The following is a 10,007-nucleotide window of genomic DNA, read 5'->3' on the forward strand; positions in this document are numbered from 1 at the left end:
ATGGCACGTTAGCGCAAAGGATATCCGATAAGCTCGTAATAATTAAAGTCCCATTCAGTGAGTGGGAAATGCGGGAATAAATGGTCTAACGACGCCGAAGCTAACGACGGCCTTTTGTTATGGTTAACAGCCTCCCGCACATCCTGCAATCGATTCAAACCCAGACAGTAGCAAGACGATGGCGATGGAACCGACCGACGGAACCGGTACCGGTGGTAGATTACTTCGTTTCCTACCAGCACATCGGTTACTGGTGAAAACACAATTAAAGAGCGATTAGAGTACGGTACTACCTTCCGCCCAACGTCCGGGGGCCAGTGGTTCGTGAGAAAAAAAATAGAAGAAGACTGAAAGGCAGGATACTTCGGGACACGGGTAGATCTTCCTTCGCGTCACGGCAAGGAGTACAGCTGCGGTGTGACAGTGAAGCCGGACCTTAAAACGGAGGCTGTTCCGGAGCGTTTACAACGTGATTGTGAGTGAAATGGAACCAGAGTACACCAGCGAGTGACCTAGGCACCTGGTATGGACTGAGTCGATCGGTCGGTCGGTTCGGTGGTCTGTGGTGCATCGTCGGAACCGGTAACTGGCGGTAGAGTGTTTCGACCATGGCTGGGATTCGATAGCCGGCGGCTGGTGTATCCGTCGATCAATTTGCTGCAGTTGTCGGGCAGCCAGTGGATATTCCTTTAGCTTCCCTATTCCCCTTCCTTAGACCCCCCCTATTTTCTCATAGCCACGGTACAAGAACTCGGCAAAAATCGTGAATTCGTTGGGAGCCTGCGTGCGGGGTGATCCACCGCCGGCCGGGGGTGGCCCGGCAGCCGACACCATGGATGATGTTCCACCGCGGAAGAGTTCGCTGAGCATTGACCGGGCCGCGTTTCTGCTGCTGCGCGTCAAGAAGGCTTTCAAGAAGAAGCGACAGCAGCGGAAAGACAAACTGTAAGTATGACCGGGCACGGAGCGGGCATGCATGCCGAGGGTTCGTGTGGTATAATCCAAATTCCAAGACCTCTCTAAACTGACAATTTATTGATGCTCTTTAAGGGGATGTATTTTTGATGCTATGTACCGATGGGTGATATTTTTTATAGAAAATACAGTGTCTTCGCATCGTTTACCGTCTCTCGTGGCTCTTCCCATGTTAAGGGTGAACGAATCTAGTTGGCCATGCTTATAGTCGCTGTACAGTAGGATAGTAAGCCTTGATTTACAAACTTAAGTACCTCATTACCGTCGCATCTTGTTAGTGTAACGGATCGGACTTTGGTTGTGCAAATATTTAACCGACGATTTAGATTTTTTTTCTAGAAGGTCAGAAGTAGTATCCTCTCTAAATATATAATTCAACAGCACCACGCTCTGTATGACGCTTTTAGTTGGCCTCGCAAACTGTGGAAGTCTGTGGAAGTCTGCCTCAGTTGTCTTAGACCTGGCAGAACTATTGGAAGGCATCAAGCTGTCACCAAATACTGATTAATTAGACCAAATTGATGCTGTAAAGAATAGACCAGTTTGACGTATCATTCTTTTGTTTAGTGCGGTAAATGGATCGAAGCTGGATACATTATCTATGAAGAAACCTGACACAATGCGAAGCCATACGCCAAGTTGAATGGCTTTCTCGGCGTCGCGTAGTGCACTACGACACGGCCAGCTTCGATGGCCAAGGCGTACCATGATAACATGTAAAACTATCGTAGTTATGAATTAAAATTATGAAGCATTTGTACCCTTCTACCATTGTTTTTTTAAGTAAATAAAAGTTCAACACATTCGCAAAGTATTCTCTAACTTGGCAGTGTCATAAGTCTTTTGCAATTCAATGTTTATACCAATAAATGTGGCAACCATCGTGCACCGCCAAGCAAAGCACAGGGAGTTGCCTTCGATCCTGAGACAACGTTTGAGTTGTCCTTCCGAGAAAACCGTTACGGATGGCAAACGAAAACCGTCAACAACTCTCCCCATTACACACCAAAGCGGGCCGACGAAAACCCGTCTTCCATCGGTAAGCGTGGATGCGATGTCCTTCCGTTCGTCGTGATCAAATATCATGCACTTCCCGGAAGTCGAGCTCATCGATTTAATTGCGTCGGGCCGATACCGGTACACAGATGAAATCGATCGAGTTGCTCGGAAGCAGGTCGCGTGTCAACATGACGATGATGATGATGAGTTAGGTTCCTGCGAATACTCCATCCTCGGAGGTGCAGCTCGGCGATGAATTCTTTCCAAGCAACCTGGCCGGTGTACGGCAGCATCCAATTCCCGGCAAACAATTATGCTGCTCATTCGACTCCCACTAGGCGAATCACAAAAGGAACATAATAACTTAATACCCAGCTCGGCACAAGAAGTGAGCCACACAACGAACGATTGACGAAGTGTATTAATGAATGAACAGTAACTTCAGTCAATGGAAAGGTCAATCATTGTGGTACACCGGTACACGACATCTTTAGCACTGCGCCTGTGGAACGTAAGAACGGCTCCGGCAGTCAGGTAGTCGACCGTTTACCTACTTAGCCCGGGATTATCGTTTTGTTCCAGCATTAGCATGTCGCCGGAGCATATGGCGAGTGGGTGTGGCGCGGTGGTTTCGATTACGATTCAGCAACACTACCACCTACAGCCAGTAAGACCGCACTGCACGTGCTCTCAGTTGCTGCTCCCGTTCCCCACGCAATCCTTGCTGACGTTACCTGCCATAAGCTCACATAATTTATTGCATTCTCTTATCAAGCGGCAGCAACGGCAGAACACGGCACGGCATGGCATGGCGATGTAACATTGTATAGTGTACCAACACCAACTCTCCGGCACTGGCAAGTCTTCCACGAATCCACGAAGCATGGAAGTGTTGGGCTAATGCTAGGCTCTTCGTCACCCAACTCAGGTGGTGTTCGGGTAGTGTCGGGCTAGCATCTCAGCGCTTTGCGTCACCGCTCTGCACCGCACTTCCCTCCCGTGTCCTGGATCCTGGACCGCTCATTCCGATCATATTTCCAGGCACGCGTCATCGAGTGATCCCACGTGGTGGCGGAACGGAACGGAATAGAATCCACCCCCGCCAGGACGTGGTTCAAGTTTTCGAGAATCCCCGCCACCAACCGCCAGCAGCAGTGTCGGCAGACGTGGACACTTCCGAGGCGAGGTTCGAGGAAAACCGTGGGAAATGCCGAACGGAGCAGAGGAACGTCCTAGGTACGGACGTAGGAAAGGATAAAAATAATCCTAACCAGGGAGTAACGAAATGCCGCTTAGCGTTAGTTCGCATGACGTTTGAATCCTTCCCGCCGTTTGGCGTTTACCGTGGAACCTGTCTCGGCAACCGTATCGAGTGATGAATCGCTACTCGCTGTACTTGCTGCGCCATCAACCGTGTTTGTGTATCCGTTTGGGATTTCATTTGGAATGCAGCACGGATCGCTGCACGTGGTAGGTGTGCGACCTCAGCAGACAAGCCCTTGCCGACGTGTTCCGACGAGATCGAGCGAGAGAGAGAGAGAGATACAGACACCCATTTGATAACCAATCACGTGCAATTACTAACACCATTGGGCTGGAAAGGGTGCCAGATGGAATTTGTATTCCAGCTAGGTGTTGTTGTGGCTAGGAGCGTAATATTAATATTAAATGTAGAACTTTTGTACAAATACGGTTAAACAAACACACAGGGCAGGGAGAGAGAGAGCAACGGTAGTCGTTCCGCTCAATGCTGATAGCTATGTTCTCGTCTACGATGGTGGGGTCCATGATAAGGACCATGATTTGGCCAAAAACGTTCCACCCCAACAATTACTTACAGGTGAGCTGATTCTGTAAATGGGTGCTCCACAGAATACTGCCTCTAGTATTGGTACTATTTTTAGAAATGGTTCGGTCAGTCATCATGACCATCCAGTTCCCAATTGGAGTGTCGCAATATGTAAAGTAAACCCCTGCTTAGCTCATGTGAGGTGGTACATTGGGTTAAACGAAGTGTAATGACCATAGGTCGTGGTATTCACAAGAACCGAAAAAAGGGATCAAAAGAGAGAATCTGTAGCAGCGTTACGACCACGGTCACGGTGGCCACGGTCGCTTAGTGTCGGCCGCCTAAGTGTACCCGGTGTTCTCCTTGGAAGTACCGCCTTGTGAGTAGATTAATCAAAAACCGGCGGCTGAAGAATGCCATCAAATAGCCGTGGCCACACGGGGCGAAAACTCTAGCGCAAACGAAAAAATTAATGTCAAAACGGTTTCGCTTAACCCTTACACGCTGTCAAACTTTTATACGTCCGCGGACTTTTTCGCTGAACCCTTGACGCTATCGAACGCTTTATTTACGAAAATGTAGGTTCTTTTCGTATTGTTTTTGCATTTTTAATATAAATATAACAGCAACAGCAACAATATCGTTAAAAACTGCAAAATTTATTCGGAAATCAACTTCAGCGGCCAAAACACAGATGAAAACAATACGTTTGACATTTCGGCATAAATTTTCGGGTTTTTACCCCTGCCACACGAAGCGAAAACATTTTGGCATTAATGTGCAAATTTGCGCGCAAATTTTCGCCCCGTGTGGCCACGGCTAATCAATTTTGCTCATCCTCTCAGAGTGTTTCCGCTGGTGACCACCTGGTGTTCTCGGCGTTGACTCGAAAGAGGTGTGTGGTATATGGTGCCACAACATATGCAAACATTACACCTTACGCTTTACATACTAACGAGCCTTTGATTAATGTACATCATTTGGATCGTACCCGGTATCACCCGGTATCACCCGGTATCCCGGTAGGCACGTCAGCGTCCCGGCGCTCGTCTCAAACAAAAAACCTTGCCAAGGACATCCCAGGTTCAAGTCCAAACCCACGCCACCACCGAGCACTAGGACGAGGGCGAGTTGGCAGTATGGAGTGGAAAGCTCGAAAGCCCGAAATAAATATATACGCCGAGTAGCAGCGGGGCGAAAACAAAAAAAAACACATTGTCAGTCACACAAATTACCAGCCGCGTTCGCGTGCTCCTACCAACGCCCTTCCAGTCCGCCCTGCCTCTTACCTGCCCCCGGGGGACTAATATTTTCCATGAACCCGAGGGGCGAAATGCAAGGGATCGCGTTCGCTGGCGCTGGCCGTTCCGTATTTGTTTTGTCTTTTGCACCGCAACTGGCGCCAACACAATGGGGGCCCGCGGTGGTGCGAGTACAGCACCGCCGCCACCGCCATCATCATCATCATCATCATCATCGGGACCACGCGATGATGAATAATGTAAGCAAATGAGCCAGGCGAGACGAGAGCAAGATTTTTCACTCAATGTGCTATAAATTTTCGTTCCCCGTTCTATCCAGCTGGGCTGGGGGGAATACGCGTCCCACAGCGCATTTTTCGGTATTTACGCGAGCTGCCGAACCGGATGATGATGCGCTTGCCCTGGAGACCTGGTGAGATAGTCCGAAAGCGGTTGAGTAAAAGTTGGATTAGCAGCTTTCACCAGTTATCAGCATGGCCGTGGTTTGGCGTGGATTGGATTGGTACTCTGGTAGCGCTAGTCCTTGCTTTGAGGGGAGAACATGAAGGCAGCTAATTAAAAGGGCAACTATTTACTATTTCCAGCACCTCACCGGGTCGTTTATAGAACTCAACATAGCTGGTTGAGTTGCTAGGTATGCCAACAAAGGCAACAGGACTCCTGTCCAGCGCAAATGCTAATTAACGAATTCGTATCCGTTGGAAACCGTTGCTTCGCATTCGTTCACCCCTGATGCAATGACTTTGATGTTGGAAAAATGATTTCTCAATTTGTGTGTTGAAGTTTGTCAGTTTGTCGAAATGGCTTTTAGTTTTTTTTGCAAAGGGATTTGATGGTTGATCATATCAAATCTGGCTGTAAAGTTTTTAATAACCTACACTTGAAGGTGAATTAAAATTTCATTTCATGGTTATTGCCTTGCATTTCCATTTGCACGTCACAGCGTCTAGTAACCTATGCATGCCGTTGCCAAAAAATCCAAACTGTCCGTCAACCGTCGGTTTATTCTATTTGTGGAGCAGCATTTTCAATAAATCAGAGCGAAGCAATTGATTTGAACTTTTGTTGGCCTTACACACGGCCACTGAACTCCACGGTCCGGCGGGTCCGACAGGATAGGAGCTCCATAAATATTTAATCACTAATTCAGCTACGCGCGGCACCACACTTTATGTTCTTGGCCTGGCCTGCGTGTCTATGTACCAAACATAAAACTTTCCCACCCATACACAAATAGACACACACACACAGAGAGACGGACAGGAAACAGCTGACCATCGTGTCCCTGTGGATTCTCGCGTGCGGTGTCTGAGGAAAGCGAATGGGAAATTTAATACGAAAAGTGCAATAAATCTCGGCGCCAGCGACATAATCCGTTTCGCTGTGTGTCCCTATGAGGTTAGGTCATGGGACAGTGCCATGCGGTGCCGCTGTATGGAGAGCGTTGGAGAGGCTCTGCAAGCATGCAGCGTTGGTAGAACTCAATGCGGTGAGCGGATAAATTTCTGGATGACAAAGTTCCGGCGAAAAACCAAACTGCTGGTTGTTGCTACTGGGTAGTTTCAACGGGCAGGGGGGACAGTTCGGTTAGAATGAAGCGGAGCGAAAGTATTGCTTTGGAGGTGAATGGACCGGTGGACACATTATAGTCCCGCTTTACCTCTGTCTGTTTTGAATAGTTCTACCAACATAATGGCGACTTAAAGTGTGCTTAGCTGAGGGGTGACTTTCTTTGGATGATTTGAAATGTTAAATACACTAGATCCAAGCGACCATCGATGACGTTGATGACAAAACATATTCGTTGTCCTGGGTTTGTTTTACAACAAAATGGTTCAATTAATGAGTGAGTCCTGTTTCATTCGAAGTGTTATTTCATTTAAAGGATGAAAGAGCAACACCAATACCGCCCAAAGTCACTCCGTCACTGTTGTCCACGGCAGCTCGAACAACTCCCTTTCCAGTGTCTAGTATGACATTCGATAGAAGTAGGCCTTCCTCTTCAACGGATCCATTCCTTAATCGAGCAGCAGGGAACCTGGCACTGCTACCAGGGAACCTGCTACTACATTCCGAATCCAGTGGCAGCTCTTCCTTCCCGGCATGCATATTCGACTTTACACGTTTGCAAGGAACATCAAGGTGAAACGTCAAGCTGTGAACCGACCTTTACCATTATCCTTGACTTGACTTGACTTGTGCTGTTCCACAGCATCCTAGACGCCCCTTGCAATCCTAGGCTAATCATAGGCGGCCGGCTGTGTAGTAGCCACCCGTCGCGTCGTGGATACCCTTTCATGCAATGCCAGAAACAATGTCGTACACGCATTAGCAATTTTCCTCACTCCACTTACCCCGTTGGATAGCAATGCATACATCCCCGACAGACGTAGAGAGAGAATGCGGTTGCTTTATGACCGTTCACAGCCGGTTTGAGAGCGTATTGGAAGTCCTTGAGACCGGCGAGACTATACTGGCCTTCCTGCAAATGGAACAATTACATCACATGCATGTGCGCACGCACGTACATACGCACTTGCATCATCGGCGTGTGAACGGCACCCATTAACTGTCGTCGCCTACTCGTGTTCACTTCTTCTCGTTCCTTCGTCACTGGAAAATGCTCATGGATGCAGGATGTAGTAGGTGAATGCTTACCTTGATCCTTAATTAGCACCAATCACTAGCACGCATACACACACACACGCGCGCGCTCAGATGCAGCCACTGCTGACTGATTATTTACACAAATTTAATCCCGCATCGCACGAGAGGACGTCAAGTGCCTCCTGATTGCGCAGACTCTGCCAGCTGGCAACGCCGTCTTATCGAGTCCGGGAGTAATTAAGAAAAATAACCCAGCCGCAGCATCCTGTCGACCGGCCTGGAGCCGAATGGCTTGTGTTTACTTGTGGTTTCACCCGGCGAAACCGCATGACCGCATCTCTTCGGGTAGGATTGATTGCCCCGTTTCAGGCGTACGAATGAAATGGGTTTTGATTAGATTCATCCATATGGAAATGGCGGGCCGGGTGTGCCCTTTTGTTTGCTTACTTTGGCTGCTCTCAATTTAATGGTGACCGGTTCGGACGCCATACAACCAAACCACAGACACTAACAGACAGGCACCGGCTGCTCCACGACGAGGTTTTTGGTCCTTCACGCCGGAGCGACGCTCTGGAGAAATAGGTTGCAAGCAATAAATAACAATCAAAAAGCCTACCGATCCGGACGGTTGGTTTGGTTGGTTGAGTTTGACCACCCTTTTCCACTTCCCCGCCGGTCCGTGGTACCCGGGATGCGCTGAATGAAGAAGCCACAGCGATCCGGCGGCTTAACGCTTGGATTACGTATCGAGCAAAATAAATTGAATGGATCGAAGGCGGTTCGCACGCATCACCTCTTCCAGGAAGCACCACCACCACCAACATCACCAGCGGCGTAGCGTGTTGTGCAATCTTTTTTGGAGCATTTTTGTGCCATTTTTCAAACGAAAGTAATCGTTTGTTAAATTGATCGTGAAAGTACTCCCAACAAGTGCGTCATAATCGCGGAATGGTTTTATGGTGAATAGAGCGGCTGAGGTAAGCGCTGTTTCGTGAGATCGTCGATGCGGTGTATTTGGCACGCCTTTTGCGTGTGTGGTTATACATAGATCAATGATAAAACTATCGCTTCTGGTAGCCAACTGATGGTTACAAGAATTGCCTCCAGGAAAACGTTGAACAGCATCTTCATCTTGATGGAGCGGATCAATTCATTTCATTCCGAGATATCCTCACAGAAAAAAGCAAGTGTCTTTCTTAGAAAGTACTGTATTGGTAACATTCCTGGTATGCATACATCAACCCTTTGTTTTTGCTTACCATGAGCTGCTTACTCCTTGTCTTCTTCGTAAGTATTATAAGAAGTGGTTTTGCGTCATCAGTTATCCTGCTGCACATTTCAGCTTCTACGCTGAACAAATGAATGAATGAATCGTTCATGGAAGTTCATGGAAAGGAAGCGTAGGAAACTGTTTCGTAAAAAATTTAACTGTTTACATTAACAACAACGAAGTTGTATTAACGAATATTAATATATTTAAATTGGAAACGAACTCTAAACATACCAGAGAGATCGACACGATGTGTAGCAAGAGGCGATTATTAATTAGCAATAATATACACATTACTAGCTAAAACTTGTTCAAACACCTGACATTTCAATGCAAAAACAGTCAAGAAAATGTATTTAAACTGCTTAATCGAGGAACCGATTCAAATTAGATGAAGTTTTTCTGAAATACTTTGTACTTGTACTCCCACAGCTCCTTTCATGGTATTTTAAGCTAAGAATAAGCTCTTCCTCGAATTGCACTTCCGAAACATTTACCACATTGGCGAGGTACACCGAATGATTTCCATCTCAAACACATCAGAGAGCATGTGATATGTGATTCTATGCCAACCATATTTATGTTTAAAATTGATACTCTTGCAGACGAACGATCCACATTAAGAAGCAGATGATACTTCAAAGGAGCCAGATCACTTGCTTCTTGCTCTACTCCTCTAGCGATAACAAACAAGACGCTCTCCTCATTCTGGTTGATAAATATTTGATTCATCAGTCCGGTTTGAACTTGAGCGTTCTAAGGACGCCATCGTACGATAGTGAGATGAGAAACGGAATTTCGCGTTGGATGGTAACCGACCGACGTAGAAATGTCCCTTAACATGGGAAGAATATTCATCACCATCGTCACCCGATGATTGGGGTCCATTCAATCTAGTCTGGGATCAAAACTAATTAGCTCACCGAGCCTTATTGTACGGTCGATGATGGAGCCAGACTTGGGATAAGTGGTCTTATCCTACCTGGCACTCCTGATGGTTCTTCTTGTTCAGCCAGTGATCAGAAAGACCAGATGATACTTCTGGAGATGCGAAGGAATGCAAATAATCATTACATACCAAATACTTGAGTAAGGATTGGAGATC

This window comes from Anopheles darlingi, chromosome 2 (genome assembly GCF_943734745.1).
Source record: "Anopheles darlingi chromosome 2, idAnoDarlMG_H_01, whole genome shotgun sequence".
Taxonomy (NCBI): domain Eukaryota; kingdom Metazoa; phylum Arthropoda; class Insecta; order Diptera; family Culicidae; genus Anopheles; species Anopheles darlingi.